The sequence below is a fragment of the Bos javanicus genome, chromosome 2, assembly GCF_032452875.1.
Source record: "Bos javanicus breed banteng chromosome 2, ARS-OSU_banteng_1.0, whole genome shotgun sequence".
Taxonomy (NCBI): Eukaryota; Metazoa; Chordata; class Mammalia; order Artiodactyla; family Bovidae; genus Bos; species Bos javanicus.
Window position 1 is genome coordinate 38,541,988 of NC_083869.1, and position 18,507 is coordinate 38,560,494.

The following is an 18,507-nucleotide window of genomic DNA, read 5'->3' on the forward strand; positions in this document are numbered from 1 at the left end:
AATCCTTTTGAGTGTATGTTGTAGGTAGCTTAACTGCTTGGCTCCCCCATGGTTTTATTTTGTTTGGTTATTCCCTAAAACATTTTAGGGGAAAAATTTTACATAGTCAAGCCAACCAATCTTTCTTATTTTTATTTATTTATTATTATTATTTTTCAACCAATCTTTTAAATTTCTTCCATAGCTTTTATTTAGAAAGTCCTTTCCGGGAATTTCCTAGTGGTCTAGCAGTTAAGATTTGGTGCTTTCACTGCCATGGGCCTGGGCTGGATCCCTGGGCCGGGATCCTGCAAGCCCTATGCTGCGGCCAAAAAAAAACAGTCCTATCTCCCTCCAAAGGTATCTATCTATATTTGCTCTGAGTTAATTTATAATTTTAAAAGTAAGCTTTTTTATTTCTTCTGGAAATATTTTCAGGAATAGTGTGAGAGGACGCAATAACAGGATTTTGTCCAAGTGCCTCGACACCGTTTAATGAATAATCTTTCTTTCTGCAACGGTTTGGTAGTGCCTCTTTTATCATATGGTTGGCTCATAGCTGAGCACTGGTTGCTTGTAACCTGCTGTGCCCGGAGTGACTGGATGAACTTTCCTAAATGGGAAGTGGCTATAGCTCCCACAGCTCTTTGAATATGGTAGATGGTCAATAAAGTCTTGTAAGAAATGTACAGTTAATGAGTCATTCATACACCTGTCAAAGTTTAATTGGAAGATAAACAAGTATCTGTCCTGATGGGTTAAATGTTTACCATTTGAGGAAAAGGGTGCCAGTAATGACAGGATTTTTAGTGACCCTTTCAGGTTAAGATTTCCTTTCCACCCCTTACTATTCTGATCCAGTCATTTCAATCTTTGGAACATAATACTGGTTAACTGGTTTCTTATGGGCCTCAGGATTAGGACTAAATTCCAGATCTCAGGGTCTTTGAATTTATCATTCTCTAGGAATAGTAAAGATGCAGTTTGGTCAGCATTTCTCACACTTGAGTAATGTATGGACACATTTAAGAGGAAAACAGTTCCACAGACCTTCACAGATCTTAAATAAGTTTTATAAAATTTCATTTAAATAAACTACATGAAAGGTACATAGCGAAAAATGGTAGTGGAATCATGGTTGCATGACAGACATAAGATCCAGAATATGCATATTAATTACTTTAATATGACATCAATTTAAAAAAAAATTATAACTGAAGCAAAAGAACAAAGTTCATAGACAACTTGGAGATCCGCTAAGAATATGTGTCCCAGTTCCAGTTTACCAAAACAAAATTGGAGAATCGCTATGCCATAAACCACATCCAGTCCTCAAACGTTGCCTTTTTTCTAAGCTATTATGCCTACCTAGCTTTCAATGCTCAACTTAAATGTAAACAACCACCAAACTAGATGTAAACTAATCTCCATATGCTTGTAACTGTTACACAGCTGTAAAATCCAAACTAAGTATGAACAAAACTGTAAAATCAATGCTTGAAATAACTTTATTTAATGAGACAGATGATATTGTCTTGCTGAACAAAAATGTCCACTCACATTGTAAACCCAGTACTATTGCCTGCTGGAAGCAGGGATTTTTTAGGGGGTGGGGGGGCAGGCTCTACATGTCCAAACCAAACGAACAGACTTATTAGAATTTGTTTATTCATTCCTTCAACCATTAATCTTTTTCTTTCAGAAACTTCTAGAAATTGAACTTCAGCACATCAATCCATCATGATTCTCATTAACACCAGCTCAAACATCCCACCAATATTCTTCTAAAGAATTTGCTTCTGAAAGTTGATATAAATAACTAAGCTGATTTTTGCTTTATAGGTTTTAATAAGACATGTTCCTTCATACCATTATGAAAGAAAAACTCACTTGGAGCCAAAAAGTAATGGCTTCAAGATGAGAGAAAAATCACTCAATGGAATTACATAGTTATTTTAAATGAAATCATTTCTAAAAATTTACAATTTATAGTCTATATTACTTACACTCTGCAGAATTTTGTGTAATAAATTCCCCCAATTTTAAAGGAAAATATTGTACACGACTCTTAGGTTGCTCAAGACTGTTTCCTAATAGTTTTTGAAAGCTGTTGACTTTTAGAAATGAACATGTTGATCTGGGCGTAAAGGAGGAGGATATGCAGAAAACAGAAGAGTTGCCAATTCACAATGCAGCAGGCAATTAATTAACAAGAGTTGTGCTCCTTGAAACATATGATGGAGGAGATCTGGAAATCTTAGACCAACAGAAGATGTATTTCCTCCAAGTTACTTTACTGGTGTGATTTTCCACCAGTTAAATCAGTGGATTAGATGTTGGAGTAAGCTATGGTTCTCAATGGACAGTGATTTCACCTCCCTGTACCCTCCCAGGACATTAGGAAATGGCAACCCACTCCAGTATTCTTGCCTGGAAAATCCCATGGAAGAAGGAGCCTGCGGGCTACAGTACCTGGGGTCTTAAAGAGTCAGAGACGACTGAGTGTCTGAGCCCACACAGAGCACAATAGACATTTTTGGTTGTCATGGCTGTGGAGGGAGTCCTATTTACCTCTAATGGATAGAGGTCAACGGTGCTGTAAAACCTCTTACCCTGCACAGGACAGCACCCCACAATAATTATCCAGCCAAAGCCAAAGATGTCTACAGCACCAACACTGAGAAACCCTGGATTAAGATATCCAAGCCAAACGACTGTATCTGGACTGTATCCTTGTGTTAGTGGGGCTTGTTTGAAGGGCTGTATCCTTGTGTATCCTCTTCTTATACACACACACACACTCTCAATCAACCTATCTATGTTACAAGGCCACAAGTAACTACCCAGGATCCTCCCAGAGAGTCTCCTGGAATACAACTTAGTTTACATGAGGGTTAAGGTAGAAGGTTCTGCGTTGAGCCAGCCATACAAAAACACCAGTATGAAGGAAGAGATAAAAGGAAGAGTTAAGATCATAATAGGATTCATTAGTTCATTTATTGACTTATTCAGCAAACCTTTATTGAGTACTCACATATGCCAGTCTGATAGGCATGATGATACACTGTGGGCACAACCAAGCCTGGTCCCTGCCCTTATGGACCGAGCCACCAGGGAAGCCCCTTACAGCCTACCGCATACTATAAAGAAGGTTACCTGAAGAGGTTAGTAACATGAGGACTCCCTAAACGGACCCGACTGAGAAATATTTACACAGAAGCTTCAGAAGCTCCCACATGTGTGTAATGTCATTTGAATCGTGCAACAAACCTCCTGAGACAGGTTGTACTCCCTTCTTAAAGAGGGTAAAAATGTGCCCAAGGTCACAAAGGTCTTAAGTGGCAGGGATGATGCTTCAGCCAAAGACACCGACGTCCCTGCCACACTGTTCTACAGAGGGAGGTGGGTACATACAGGCACACATGCTTGATTGACCTGGAGTTTCCTCTCCAAATTCCCACCAATTATACAGGTACAAAGCCCTTTTCCTTCTGCATCTTCTCGCTTATATTATACCTGGGGATTCTTTTCTAGGGGTTTCATGTATATTTGCCTTGTGTTTCTAATTAGATTGTAAACCCCTGACCCGCAGGGACCAGATCATCCATTTTCTTTGCAACCTTCTGCAGTACCGCAGTCACCCAGTAATGCCTGCTGCATGAATGAACCTGTAGAGATAAAAATACTTTATGGTATTACCATTTATTGCTTTTTTGCTTTTATTTGGCTTTGTAATAGGACTACATTGTAAACTTCTGGAGGGCAGAGAAAATGGCTTAGTGCTTTCCTTATACTCATCAGGCACCGTGCAAAATTTGATCCTCACATGCCTTTTTGATGCTCTGGATAATATTAGCACACTGGAGTGTTTTGTGTATCTAAGGACCGGGGTTGTCAACCTCTCTGTGTCGGGGAATGTTCCTTCCTTTCCACTGTAAGCTCCCATGGCGCCTAGGACAGGGCTAGATTACCGCAGAACACCAGCGCCCCCCGCTCCCGACGCCCTCCCCCCCCTCCCCGCCCCAAATGTATATTTTTATTCCTAAGGAGGCGGTCTGCGAAAATGGCAAGCTCTTGCATAACCCCAGACCTTGCGAGAAAATGAGCAAAGTGGAAGGGGATTTGAAGGCAGGTCAGAAATGGCCTAGGTGAGAATGCCAAGGCTTTTCTCTGTACATCCAGCCTAAGTCGGAGTCCAGCCGCGCGCCGCCCGCAGTCCCGGGCTGGGAGGCAGTCGGCCCGCCCGCCCCGCTCGCCCCCCGGGAGCTGTCCAGACGGCTCCGCCCGCGCCTACCTGGGCACTCACCCCGCCGCGCGGCCTCTCCGCCTCCCACCCCGGCCGCAGGAGCCCGTCTTGGGCCTGCCCCGCCGCCTCCCCGCCTCCGAAGAGCCCCGCAGGCGGCGCGCTCGCAGCCTCCTCCGGGCCGGCCAGACAGCCAGGGGCGCGCCAGGGGCGGCTCGGCCAGGCTCGGCGGGGCTCGGCGGGCTCGCCCCCGGCCGGGCGCCTGCAGGGGGCGCGGGGACGGCCCCGCCCCGCCGTCTTCCCTCTCCCTCCCGGCTCCCTGGATCCGCGCCGGGAGGAAATGATGTGTTGCTGCCTGGTTAATCACAGCTCCAGACACTCATTGGCCGAGCGCTCCGCAGCCACTTCCTTCTCCTCCTCCTCCCGCTCCTCCCGCTCCGGCTCCGGCTCTTTGCAGCCGCCGCCGCCGCAGCCTGCCCCTCGGCGCTGGGGGAACTTTTCTACTCTCAGTGACCGTCCCCCCGCGACTGCCCCCCGGGCCAGCCCCCATCCGGCCCGCCCCGCCCGCGGCCGTCCTCCCAGCCCGTGCCGCGGCGCCTCGGGAAGTTTATTCCGCCCGCCCTCCTCCCTTTCCTTCTCCTCCGCCTCCTCTTCACCCCGCCTCCCCTCCCTCCCCCGGCTCTTTCCCCGGGGTGGCTGCCGCTGCCGCCGCCGCCGCCGCCGCTGCTGCTGCCAGGCTGCTCTTCGGCCAGCCGCACCGGCCCCAGGGCTGGAAAGCACCCGGCCCCCCGGCACCCGCCCGCCGCTGCCGCCGCCGCCGCTCGGGGACGGCCGCCGGCCCTCAGCCCCGCGGAGTTCCGGGCTCCCTCGCCGGCTGCACCGCCCCGCCCCGCCCCGCGCCGACCTGCAGCGCCCGGCTGGCTAGCACTCCGCCTCCCCCCGGCTCAGCCCCCCGCAGCCGCCGGACAAGAGGTGAGGGCAGGTCGCCCGCCGCGCCAGCCGGAGCCCGGGGGACCGAGGGAGGGGAGAACCTACGGGGAAAAGGGGCAGGAATTGGGGGTGGGAGGGTGGGCGTCTGCGGTGCCTCCCCCTCGCTTTCATTCCTTTCTCCCCCCAAGCCGATTCACTCTCGGTGGGGGAAGCAGCCGCGGAACAAAACTGTCTTGCTGTGGGCCTGAACTGCTGGTGGGATGTGGGAGAGGGCAGAGGCATGGAGTGGGGTGGTCTCGGGTTTGCAGTGTGTGTGCCTGTAGTGAACTCCTTCAGGGTGTGCGCCTCTGACTTGTAAATCGATCTGGCCGCCTGACCACGGGGCTCACCTTCCCAGCTGAGCTTGGTAGAGAGTCAAGGGATGGGCAAATCACCCCCACCCTCAAAATATCCGTCTCTTCCAAGAGGAATTTTCTGCTGGAGAGACAGCCAATAAACTCTGCTCAACGCCCTCCCTCCCTCCCTCCGTTCTTCCTAGCTGCAGTTTCAAAAAGCTTCAAAGCCAGGAATGTGGGATTCATCTTCCGATCCCCACAAGGCAAATGTGGTTACAGATGTTGCACGGTACTTTGCCAAGTTTAAAGCCCTTCCTTCAACACTGTAACCAAAACAGTGAGGCCGGAGCCGTGGGTGCTCTGGGGAGAGAGGTGGGCCTCTGCCGTGCTGGAAGCACTCACTTCCGTCGGGTTCTAGACTGTTTCAGCTCTGTCCAGTTTGTGCTAGATAGGTCTCCCAATCTTCCCCGACCCTCCCCCCCACCCCCCGCCCCCCGCCCCCCGCCTTTTTTCCCTCTGAAGTTTTGAACGCTCCTTGCATGGGAGAGAAGCTGTAGAAGAAGCTCCTTAGGGAAGAAAACATTCCACTTAGTAGCAGAAGAAAAGTCTTGGTTAAAAAGTTGAGCTTACTGTGGCTTTGGCAGAGAGGTAGGAAAGTAATTCAATGGATTTGTTAATTTCATTGGGCTTTCTTTCTTTTTTGAAGTGTGTGTGATGGAAGTTAGATCGTGAGGGAAGGGACTGATCTCATCCGCATTTTGTATATTTTTGAAAAGAGGCCTGGCATTTAAACACAGACTAGCCCAGTGGTTTTAAAGAATCCTGTTCCAGAGATGCAGACTGCTCTGACAGCCCAAGGAAAGTCGGTGGCAAAAAATAGACACCACCTCCCCTTTCCCCCCAAAAAATTCTTCCTGGAAAGGTGGTGGTAAGAAATTTCAAGAGATGGGCTGATCCAAGTGGCGGGCCTTAAATGGAAACACTATAGTATGTCCTGGCACTTGTCTCTGGAGGTGGGTGGCTGGCTGGGGGCCCGGGCTCTGGCAGCCAGCAGACGCTAGACTTGTGCTGACCTCAGACACTGGCCTCGCCCTCCAGTTTTACAGTATGCTTGAGTGTGAAACATGGATCTTCCCCATTTTACTGATGGGGACACAGGGGTCGTTCGGGAGTTATCTTAGGCCTAGATAGGATTTGGATCACCTGGCTTCTGAGACCAAACCACTTTTTTTTCGTGATTCAGTTGTTTTTCTTTTCTATACTGGAATTAAAAAACAGAAGTCTTTTGAGGCTGAGATGCGTAGTCCTTAGGTTGATGGAATTGTGTGTTGGATAATCACATTTCTACCATCAGCCCTTGTGAAGATACTCAAAGGTGGTTAATGATGTTGAAATAAATTCTGGACAGATGAAAAAACAAAGGCCAGGATGGGTTCATTCTCTTCAGTATGGGTGAGATTTACTTGAAGTGGAGAGAGTAGTTTTAGATAAAACTTGATATAGGTAGTAGTTTTACAGCTTTTGTACCCTGGAACAGAGTGATCATTTGAATACGAATAAGTTTCTTGTTACCTCTGAGTAACTTAAAAGGATACTAAGGATGATGGAGGGTAAAGATGGAGGAGTATGCCGTGTTCCAGAATATGACGAATTAACTTCAGGTGTGAGGAATTTAATTCTGTTAATAGTACTGATTGTTTTTCTAAGTAGTGATTTGCCAAATTTGTGCACCTGTCCGTGGAATGGAAAACAGTGACTGAATCGGTAAAGAGAGACTATGCCTAGTTTACTCTAGATTACACAGAACTAGTCCTGTGATGATTGTAATAGGCTTCTAGGTAAGATTGGATTGAGTAGTCCAGCCTTCTCTGGGAGGAAGGGCCGGGGCAGAAGTGGATTTGAAAAATGATCCTGCTATTCAAGGTCACAGGGTGGAGATGGAATCAATGAGGGTATACTATAATTTTAGGCAAACGAGCTGGGGCTAGGAATTGTCCTCTGTGACTGTTCTGCTGTTGGATCCCTGCCTCTTGATTTATTTTTACATGTTAGAAATTAGGGAAATATAAACTATTGGTGGTGGCAAAATCCTTTGATATGTTTTGAGTGAATTTAATGACAGATATGATGATTTGGGGAGGAGGGGACTGGATGTGTGCCAGGCAGTGTGCTCAGATCTTTACACACACTTTTTCATTATATTTTCACAACAACCATATGTTTTATTATTATTATTCCATTCCGTTACAATAAAGAATTGTGGCTTGGCAAAACTTGAGTTGCCCTAAGCTGTAGAGCTCATCAAGGGTGGAGTAAGGATTTGAACCAGGAGTTTGTGGGATGCTGGAACCCATGTTCTCGGCTGTTTTTGCCAGTGTTTGCCAAATTTAATTCATTTGTACACTGTTGTCATGAGTTTACCATAATTAAGTCTGTCTCGCTTAGTCTGTTAGTATTTCTCTTTAAAGCAGCAGTTTACCTAAAAAAAAAAAAAAAGCCTTAAAGACACCGCTTTTTAAGAAGAAACAGTATATCACTGCTGTATTTGGAAAGCCAACTCACTTATAATGATTAGGAGATAATCCTAAAGATGCATTGACACTTAGATTGAAACTCATGTTCTGGATAATGAATTCCTGGGTGTGTGGGGGGTGTGTGTGTGTGTGTGTGTGTGCGCGCGCGCGCGCGCTGCAGGCACCTGGGGATATGGGTGGGGTGGAGGAGGTAGGTAGATGAGATACAGTGTTGGTTGATATTCTGGTTTTTGATTGAGTGATGGGTTCATGGGTGCTGATTTTATTTTTAGACTTTATAACCTACATACAGGATATATACTTTTTTGTAAAAAGATTAAGAAAATTAAACACATAACTATTAACATAATGATTACTTGGGGAATATTTCCCTGCACTATATAGACTTAGCTTGGTGCCTGTGAAGTAGGCACACAAGAATTGTTGGCTGATTGACGAGAACTCAAGTGATAATTTTAAAGCATACCCAAATAAGATTGTTGTCATACCCAAGTAAGATGGAGGTGAGCCCCTCTGCCCACCCCCCGCCCATTTTCTCCTGCTTCCACTCATTTCCAGTATCGTGACTAAAAGAATAGCACAGGCTGCTGTACGGTTTCTCCTGACTGCGGTCATGGGAGAGATGGGCTGGGCTGAGGCTGGCACTTCTCAGTATCACCTTGTCTTATACATCTCGTGCTCAGGACGGGGCAAAGAATACTGTCATGAAGTGTTAAAACGCTTTCGTTTTTTTAACCCGGTGGTAAGTGTGACCATTCAGACTGGGGAGTTGGTATTTAAGTTAAATCAGTGCCTGGCTAAAATGTTCACAGCCTTAAACTGGTGAGGCTGGGAAATAAAGCTGTCAAGAGATTTTAATTGGAGGCCACATAGTCTCCTGTTTTATTTTCCCAAGCAAATATTGGGCACTGTGGCTTTATTCCTGGAAATGAGGATTGAATTGGGTTTCCTGGTACAAAATGCCTTCTTTGATCTCTTGGAGTGAAAACTTGCTGTTTCTTTCTGCAGCCAACTCCAGCTCTTAGAAGAACCAAATGGAAGATTTACCTCTTCTCTTTTAGTCCTTAGCCATAGAGTGCCCTAGCTTGCCATGCTAGTTGAAGAATCAGAAGTTCTAAACCGGGATTTGTCTATTGGGAAGACCACTTATGGAAGAGCTTCCTCACGTGGGCGTGACTGGCACATCACAGCGTTCGGTTCAGATAGAAGGTAGTTTTACTTGAACTTATGCTCACAAAATTATTAAGAGGCCCAGCAGCTTCCTTTTTGAAGTTGAAATGAATGTATTTCCCTCTACCCCAATACTCAAACCAGCTGCACGACTGATCAATGTTCTTGTGCTCTTCTGTGTGTCTCTGGAAATCTGGGCTTGTTTATGTGTCTAAAGACTCTTCTGTGATCATGAGAGCTTTGTTTTCCAGAGCCACCACTACTCAGTTGTTTGATTTTTGGGTTTGAGTCTCTGACCAACATTCCAATTTGCCCATTGGAGTTGCTTCACTGTTTGCTCTGGGTATTTGACCTTTATTTCTGTGACTGGGAAAGTGACTTTAAATTTTAGCCTTTCCAGATTTTGTGGAAGTTCATGCAGCAGTTGAAGTTTGTGTTTTGGAGGATGGACTAGGTCAGAGGGACCTATTTAGCACAGATGTCCTGATGGGTTTGTAGGAGTTCAGCTCTCTGATCATAAGGCTAAGTCTTGGCTGTTTTGTCCTTTTCCACACTTTTGGGGAGAACCAAATCCTTTAGGGCTCAGAGTGCTTTCATTGCAAGCATGTGCTTCCTGGATTTTACCTTCTGACATTCTTCTAGTGTTTGGCCGTCTTCAGTACTCATGCTGGCATTTGACTGATCTCTTTGGGAGCAAGGACTTGAGGTTATTCATTTCTCTATTTTTAAAATTCTAAAGAATTCAGTTTCTGTCACTGAAAACTTTTCAAATCCTCTTAATGGGCTCCATGTGTCTTATTCATCTTTTGTGTATCTCTTGCACCTTATATAATACCTGGCCCAGACCACACAGTCAGTAAATCATTTTTTAATTGCTAAGAGAATGAATGGATGGTTCATTTATGAAGGGCAAAATAACCCAGTACTCTGGACAATCAGGGAGGTGGTCTCAAGAGATGATGATGCCAGACACAGGTCCTTAAATGTGAGTTTGGGAGCTGGGGACAAAAGACAGTCTTAAGTAGAAGGAACTATTGTTTATATCCCTTTATTATGTATGGTATTATAACTTGTACTTAGTGATCTCAAAAGACATCTATTCTTTTCAATATATGTTTCCTTTTGGGATTGTTTTTGAGTTTCAGGATGACACTTCTTTTGAGGGGAAGAATATCTCAACTTATTTTTCCTACCCTGCAGAGCTAGGACTCCTGAAGTACTGTGTATGTGTGGGGCAGTGGGGCGTGGGGCTGGTGCTCAACATTGGTGAATTGACTCCTTGACACTGACTTTCTCCTGTTGCATTTGTTCTCAAACAGTGGACAGTGAAAATAGTGTGGCAGGCAGTCGTGTGAGAGGTGGATGGTGGATGACCTCTTGGGTAAATGGATGGAATCCAAAGTAAACTCCTCTTTCAGTAGGTTTTTAAGGGCTGCTTTGAGTGGGTATCCCATGTAGACCTTTTCCACTTAAATGCTTGATGGCAGGGTGCCTTGCTCATTTGTGAAAGCCAGATAGGCCTTGGTGGTCACCATGCAGTATTGAGACCATTGAAAATAAGACTGCTGTAGTTTTTGTTTCTTTTTTTTTTTTAGGTAGTTACGGAAGAATTATTGACTGAACTAAAAAGTAACCTTGAGTTTGATGAGAAATGTGCAGAGGGGATAAAGGAAGATAGGGGTGATCTTGGACAAAGCTAAATGTTAGATGTAGGGTGATACTTGGAGTTTGGAGAGCAGGGACTGAGGAAAACGTAAGAAGAAGCTGAGCAAAACTATTTCTGGTCTAGAGGAGCTAGGCTGAGGAGGTATCTTAAACCAAATTCTGCATCTTCACTACTGAAGACTGATGAGTGATGTTACACTCTGGGTGAAACTTGACTGTGCTTGCTCACTCTCTTTAAGTGATAGTTTAGTGCTTATAGGCAAATATCACTAAGAGAGCTAGAGCTTTTGAGCTTGTAATTGATGTCAGGAACTTAAACAAGATAGAAATATATGGAGGGACCACTACAATATTGTAAAGTAATTAGCCTCCAATTAAAATAAATTAATATAAAAAAATAAATACTGTCATGTCATCTTTCTCACACATTTCCTAACAGAATGCTTTGTATGCATATAGTTGCTCAATAAATGTGTTGATAATTTGCATCAGTCTTAAAAAATACAGACTACTGAATAAATTAAACAACCAGCCTAACAACAACAACAAAAAAGAAATATATGGAGGGAAGAAAAAGTGAAGGTGGTTTTCTAAAGTGACCTTTACCTTCCTTTCTGGGAATAGGAAATGGTAAGGGAAAAATATGCCAAATGATAATTTTTAATATGCTTTTTTGAACCTGAAGAACTGAACTGTTGTGCACAACAGGTTTCAAGAACAGACATTCTCTTATTTTATGAGTATGGCCTAGTAAAAAATGGAAAATCTTAGTCCCCAGAGATTATATAAACACGCACGTTCTATTTCAATGTTTGAAAAACATTTTTGACTCTTGGTATTTCGTTTTACATCCTGACCAAGTACATACACACGCATACACGTGCATATTAAAGATAATGCTGAATTACACATTTTGCAGAACAATGTTGCAGTGCCTTCTAATTTCTAATTCAATTTTTGTTACAAAATATTCTGATCTCTATCTAGTAAACTGATTTCACAACTTGCTAATGGGTTCTAACCAGCAGCTTGAAAAAACCTGTTCTAGGTATTGTGAAAATCAGCCGTAATTCGTTTATTGAATATTTGCTAATCTGGGTGAGAATTTTGTTTTTCTTCTTGTATGAGCCTTAGTCATTCTACAGATGACCCACACCCCTTTGCTCCCCCACCTTCCCCCCCGACCCCGACCCTGTTGTTCTTTTCTCTGTGTAGGGGTCTTTGATTGTTTTTCCAGATCAGGTTAAAGTGACTACTATGGATTTTGGACCAGCTTCAAGAGTGCATCATTATCTTGATCCCAACCAACATCGAAGGTGGGGCTAATTGATTTAAACTGGTGGCAGGAGCCATTTAGCTCCCTGTTTATTTAGATTATATTTGAATGAAAAGGTGACTTTTCAGTAATAAGGGGACAGCAGGTAACATGCCCCAAAAGGATGAGAGAGAGGTGGGGAAGGTGACCCTGTACATTTATTGTTCAGAATGCAACACGGGATTAATAGGGGACAGCTCTTTGCATTAAAAGATGTAAGTAAGAGCATAAATCCCATGGTAGCAACCATCGTTGTTGTCATTGTCCTTATCATTAACATTTCCTTGCCTTGCTGCTGCTGCCACTTCGTCTTTTCCCCCTTCTTTGTTCTTCATTTATTAAACATTTATCAGGTTCAGTAAAAAGCCAAGTTGATCTCAAGGGGCACATGAGTAAAGGTTTGAAGAATTGCACATGTAACTATAAAGGGCAGAACTCCCAAGTATTTTGGTCACAAGATACAGAGGGATAAGGATAGACCAACTCCTTTGAGGAAGTAGCCTTGGAAAGAGGTACCATTTTGATGCTGTCATTTGGAGAGGTATCTCTTATGTATACGTGTAGGTTATGGAACAGGCAACATTCCCAAAGCAGGGAATGGGGTAAGTAAATATGAGGTAGCTGGCTTTTGTTTAAGAGCCTAGTTGGAAAACACAGAAGTGTACATATTTTTAATCACTGGAATCAGACTCAGTGCCTTGAGGTATAGCTTCTTGGAGAGACATTAAGACCTGAGACATTGCAAAGGAACAGCAGACTCTTTTCTTCCAGTTTGCACTAATTTCAGGGCCAAAGTGTCCTGAGTAGAATGGCCAGTGTTATTTAAATGATTATATTGCATACCCTGCCCCTCTCCCACTTTTTTTTTTTTTTTGGCTAAGCAAATATGGAAATGAATAAAGTTAAAAAGCTGTTTGCAATGTGACTGGAGTACCTGAAGGTCAGCACTTTAGAAGAAAATTTAGACTGAGAGTCAAATTATGGTTTACTTTGAATGCCAGGCTGAAGGTTTTAGACTTAATTTTTAGAGAGCATCAATAACATAATAGTAGCTGTGAAGGAGGCCCTGATCAGGCTCTTTATTTGCATTCTCTCATTCAAGGATCACACAACTCCATGCGGTTAGTTCATCTTATTATCCTCATTCTACAGAAAGAGAAACTGAGACTTAGAGGGGTGACGGAAGAAGTCTGAGTTCCCACGTCTGAGCTTTAATCCAGGCTATGCATCCCCATGTCGTCATGCTGTAGAGCATAGCTTGAAAACTGAGGGTTTCTGGGCTGAATCCACCTTGCAGTTTTGTCCTGCTTGATATTGCATTCAAAACATTTTTTTCAAATGGTTGCCAACATTTAAATAGGGGGAAATTTCGCACAAAAAAGTCCAAATTTCCACCTACTCCTGCGGAATTGCGAGCTCTGGCAGCAGCAGGCCTCTATTCCTGCAGGAAACCTGTGATCGTGTCTGTCTGAGGGGATGTGCTATGTTCGCCAGAGTCCTGGCTCATCCTGTTTTTCGCCCAGGTACTGAGGCCCAGCCTCAGTTGCTATTTATTGTTTATTTCTTCAGACTCCTAACCAGCCTTACTGCTATATGCTAACTGCATTGTCCCTGTAGGCATGAGTGTGAGACCCCTGTCATATAGCCTTCTGTTGGTGATCAGTCTAGTGATGAGGGTAGATGGCCAGAATCTAAGAAGAAATGAAAGTAGAATTATGGTTTTGACTTTGGGCTGGAGAAGCCATAGATTAATTAAATCATTTTTGTGAAGAGAGGGAGGGATGGGTAGTGGGCAAGTATATCTAACTTTTGGAACACCAGTGACTAGGAGAATGGTGTTGATCTTAAAGCAGAAGGTTAGTAAGGACCTGATTTGAGATGGGGAGTGGTATTGACATTGAGGTTCTGGTGGGACATGGATACAGAAGAGGGTTTGTTTGAGTCTAGTGAGGAGTTGGAAATACTATACTGGAACCTTGGAAATAAGGACTTGAAGCTGTGGGAAACGATGGAAGTGCCTTTTGGAAATGGGAAAACATGGGCTAAGATCTGAATGATAAATGAAGAAGCTACAAACAGTTCAAAGTCTCTTACTGACTTTTTTTTTGGGTCAAGTGCACCCTGTCTTGCAAATAAACCAAATGTTTATCTGAACAAGGGATTACAATAACAGTCTTCAGCTTTTGGACATGGGAACTGATGAACATCTGCTCATAGAATCAAAGGCAGATATACTTTTTGATTAGTGACACCTTTAACTTACGTTTATGCCTATTTTACTAAGCCTTATTTAGCTGAAAAGAATTCAAGCAATGATTTTTTTTTTAAATTTTTTTTAATTGTATCACCGATGACCTGAGATTGGGGGAAAAAGTCAAAAGAGAATGGTTCAGTTTGGGATTTATTCTTGCCTTTATCCAGTTTAGAATGGAATGTCCTTTTCAAATTCAGAGGAGTTTTTTTGCCTTATCTTGGCTTGTTTGTTTAGGATTCCCTCCAACTCATTGTTACTTAATCAGCTACATCCACCTCAGCTACTCTCCTTCTCCCCTGGTTCCCTTTTAATCCTTAAAAGTTCCATTGTTCTAGGACATTCTAAGCTTAGGTTGAGTGATCTTTTTCAGGTGTGGGTATTGAACATGGAAATCTTCCAGGAGAGCCTTTCTTTTATTCTCAGAAAGATTTTTGTCTTGGATATTTCAGTCTCCATTTTGGGCCATCTTACTCTTTATTTATTTTTTCTCAAATTGGAGTTTTATTTCTAATACACACATAGATTTATTTCATTACATGTACATGTTAATATGCGTTCTTACAGTTTTTTTTTCTGGTGTCCCACCAGAACCTCAAAAATAAATTTTTCTTCCCTGCCAGTCCAGTGGTTAAGACTCTGTGCTTCCACTGCAAGGGACACAGGTTCAATCCTGGGTCCTGGCCACCCCCCAAATCATTTTTATTCATTATAGTATTTCATGTTTTAGAAACCAATTTTGTGTTATGGTACATGTGCTCACGGCAAGACTTGAAGTACGGGAAGGACATACAGTGGAAGGTACCTTGTTCTTCAGCCTTCTGCTTTCCCTTTCTGGAGAAAAACCATGATTAAAACTAACTGTGTATCCTTCCAGTGATAGTCTCTACATTTACAAACTGATGTGTTTTTCCTATATCATAAGTGTTTCATATTGTGCACATTTCAATTCTATACCTGACTTTTTTCCTTTAACTTACCTTGGCAATGTTCTGCTATCGGTACCATCCAGTCTCCTCATTCTTTTGAAAGGTACTTCATTGTGTGGCTGTATCATAATGCATTCAGCCAGTCTTTCACTTGTTATTTTAGGTAACATTATGTGTTACAATGTTGCAGTGACTATCTTTACATTTACTACTATATCTACATATTGATTTATATATAGATGGATATGTAGATCTGAAACCATGTAACTCAGATCCATCTGTCTATCTCTTGGATGTGCTCTGTGTGTGTTGTGCTAAGTGGCGTCAGTCGTGTCCGATTCTTTGTGTCCCTATGGACTGTACTCCACCAGGCTCCTCTATCCGGGGCATTCTCCAGGCAAGAATTCTGCAGTGGATTGCCATGCCCTCCTCCAGGGGATCTTCCCCACCCAGGGATCGAACCCATGTCGTGTATGTCTCCTGCTTTGACAGGTGGGTTCTTTACCTCTAGAGCCCCCTGGGAAGCCCTATCTCCTGTATATCTGGGGGTCAGTATCTAGAACTGGAGTTGCTCAATTAAAGGATATTTACATTTGAATTTACAGTTTAGGTTGAAGCACAATGGCATGGTGGAAATGAGAAAGTAACCCATAAGACTCGAGCACTAGTCTGTTCTCTGGTGTAAACCAGTGATGTGGTTCCCAAAAGTCACTGTATCAACCTTTTTCTTTGTGGCATTTTTCTCTCCTCATCTGTCAGGAAGGGCACAGACTCAGCTGTTTCTGAAGTTTAATAATTTGCTGATTCTCTTCCAGTTGTCTTCTGTTTTGGCTGTTCCAGTAAATGGAGCCTGATGACTTTTTCCCCCTATATAATTTTGAGTCTGTAAAGAATCCTGGGCTTTGGGAGCCTTACTAACCACAGCTTTACTTTGATTGTTTTAAAGCACTGTGTCTGGTTTGTGCTTTATGTTAAAAGCAGAGCTTACGTGGTTGGTTCTCTCTCTCTCTTTCTCTCTGAAATATGGTGAGTGATAAGTAGGCCTTTAGTGACAAAGAAACTCATATAGTCAGCTTTTTATTATTGATCAAGAATAGAGCCAATGGATTTTTAGACTTAGGGAAAAATGTTTTATTTTTGTAATAGCATTTTTAAAAAAGCAATGGGTCTATGATAGACAGTCTTTAAGAAACAGAAAAATTTTATGGAACAGGCCAGAGAGGACTGCTTTAACTCTTTCAAAGTATTTTATAGTATGAAGAAAGTAAAAGAGGGGATTGTTTAAAATTTTGAGATATTTAGCTGGTATAGTTTAATAAGATGATTGGATTTCTTGGTATAGTTTAATAAGATGATTGGATTTCTTGGTGGTTACCAAATTAGATGTACTTAAAAATTCAAAACCAAGTAAATAAAATGTAATATAAAATTCATGTTTATTCCCTGTACTTCAGTAGTTTTTTGGAATTGGCTTCCCTAAAATTAAGCAACATGCTTGGATTATTTCACTTGAAAGACTTGGAAATTTTGGGCTGCTAATATAAATGTAATTATTCTGGAAAAGATTTTGAGCCCCTGGTTACTCATCAAAAAAAAAAAACAACTCTTACTAAAGCTCTTTGAGTATACAAATTTATTCAAGTCTCTGTAAAATAGTAAAAAAAAAAAAAAAAAAGAATCTAAATGTTCTACAGTAACCTATAAAGGTTAGGTATATATGCACAAAAACTATATATGTGTGTATGCATACACACACATTATGAATAACATGGAAATTATGTATAATCACAAAATATTAGGTGAATTTCCAGGGACAGATGTCACCTTAAAAGCTGCCCTCTCAGAGACTTTTCTTGGCTATTCCATGTAGTTAGTGCTCTCTTTTCTGTATCTTGCGTGTACTACTATGTATATAATATATGTATGTATACATATACATATGTATGTATGCATATGTAATGCACAGCATATATATCGTGTATACATAATCAGTATATCTGTGGTTAAATACCAAGAGCAGGAACTGTGTCTGTCTGATAATCCCTGTGTTCATGTATCCTGTCCCTAGTACAGTGTATTGCCTTATGCATTGTAGGCAGGAAGAAAATTTTGGAATAAATAGATTGGCCATGGAGGTTATACAAAACAACATTGAGTAGAAAAAGCAGGACACTATAAAACAGTGTAATTCCATACACACAAATTATGTACAATTCCATAAACATAAAGCATAGTACAATTCAGGTTTGTAGTTGTATGCTAGATGGACATAGAAAAAAAAAGGCTAGTAGGAAATAAACCGGAATGTTAAGAATTATTATCTCTGGGCTGTGTGGGTCGTGCATAATTTTGAAGAGGAAATTTTTGGATGCAGACGGGTAAAGTAAATAATGGAAGATTTTGCACCTCGATAATATATTTTACCCTTTGCGTGTTAAAGGTGGTCACCTTACCTAAAATGATATATTACAATACTGTGGCCTTTTCTCCTCTTGAGTAAAATGTACTCCATCTCGGTAGTGTGACAGGTTTTATATCTACTTTAGAATTAAATTATGATCTGAGAGTTGCAGTTTTAAGTAACTGGTTTTAATTTCATATCAGTTAAAGTAAAAAGGTATTGAAAGTATATTAGATCTGGTACAAGTGTCTAATTATAATTATTGACACATTTTCAATGCTCTCTTAAGTGTGATACATTGCCCATGATTTTGACAGCTGTGACTGCATTAAACCTGCTGGAGTAATCTTTTTACAAAGGTTTGTTTAAACTTAGAATTGTCGAAAGGATTCTCCATAAAGTGGATGAATGCACATGTAGAAGTCAGTGCTGTTTCATTTCCCATGATGCCTAGTGATTTTAGTCTGTTAAATGTTAATCAGAAGATTTTCTGGATTTCGTTTCAAGAAAATTGGGAATTTTATTGTTTTGTATCCTATAACAAATAGGTGATGATAATCCATTGTGATTTGACTCTGCAATGATAGCATAAATTCTGCTTGTTTCTCCTGCTGAAGATCCTCAACCACAAAACTTGAAGCCTAAAATTTGATTCTGCTAACAACCTTATTTTTAAAAAGTCTTCCCTGGACCAAGATCATGCATCTCTTTTATTGTATAGCCACTCCTTCCTTCTACATAGATTTGTTGACTAG

General features: G+C 42.3%; 1 protein-coding gene and 1 long non-coding RNA gene across 3 annotated transcripts in view; one reads left to right on the forward strand and one right to left on the reverse strand.

Moving 5' to 3' along the window:
- The window catches only part of LOC133259669 (uncharacterized), a 48,351-nt gene extending 43,741 nt beyond the window's left edge, over positions 1 to 4,610 (reverse strand). Inside the window, exon 1 of the long non-coding RNA XR_009740476.1 lies at positions 4,274 to 4,610. This is a non-coding gene — a long non-coding RNA (uncharacterized LOC133259669). The remainder of the gene's footprint in view (positions 1 to 4,273) is intronic.
- A 297-nt stretch (positions 4,611 to 4,907) lies between these two features.
- ACVR1 (activin A receptor type 1) overlaps positions 4,908 to 18,507 on the forward strand; it is a 130,962-nt gene continuing 117,362 nt past the window's right edge. The window contains exon 1 of one of the 2 annotated variants that reach the window (XM_061437447.1): positions 4,908 to 5,194. The gene's annotated coding sequence lies outside the window, so the exon portion shown is untranslated. The remainder of the gene's footprint in view (positions 5,195 to 18,507) is intronic. The other variant, XM_061437458.1, reaches the window with a different exon arrangement.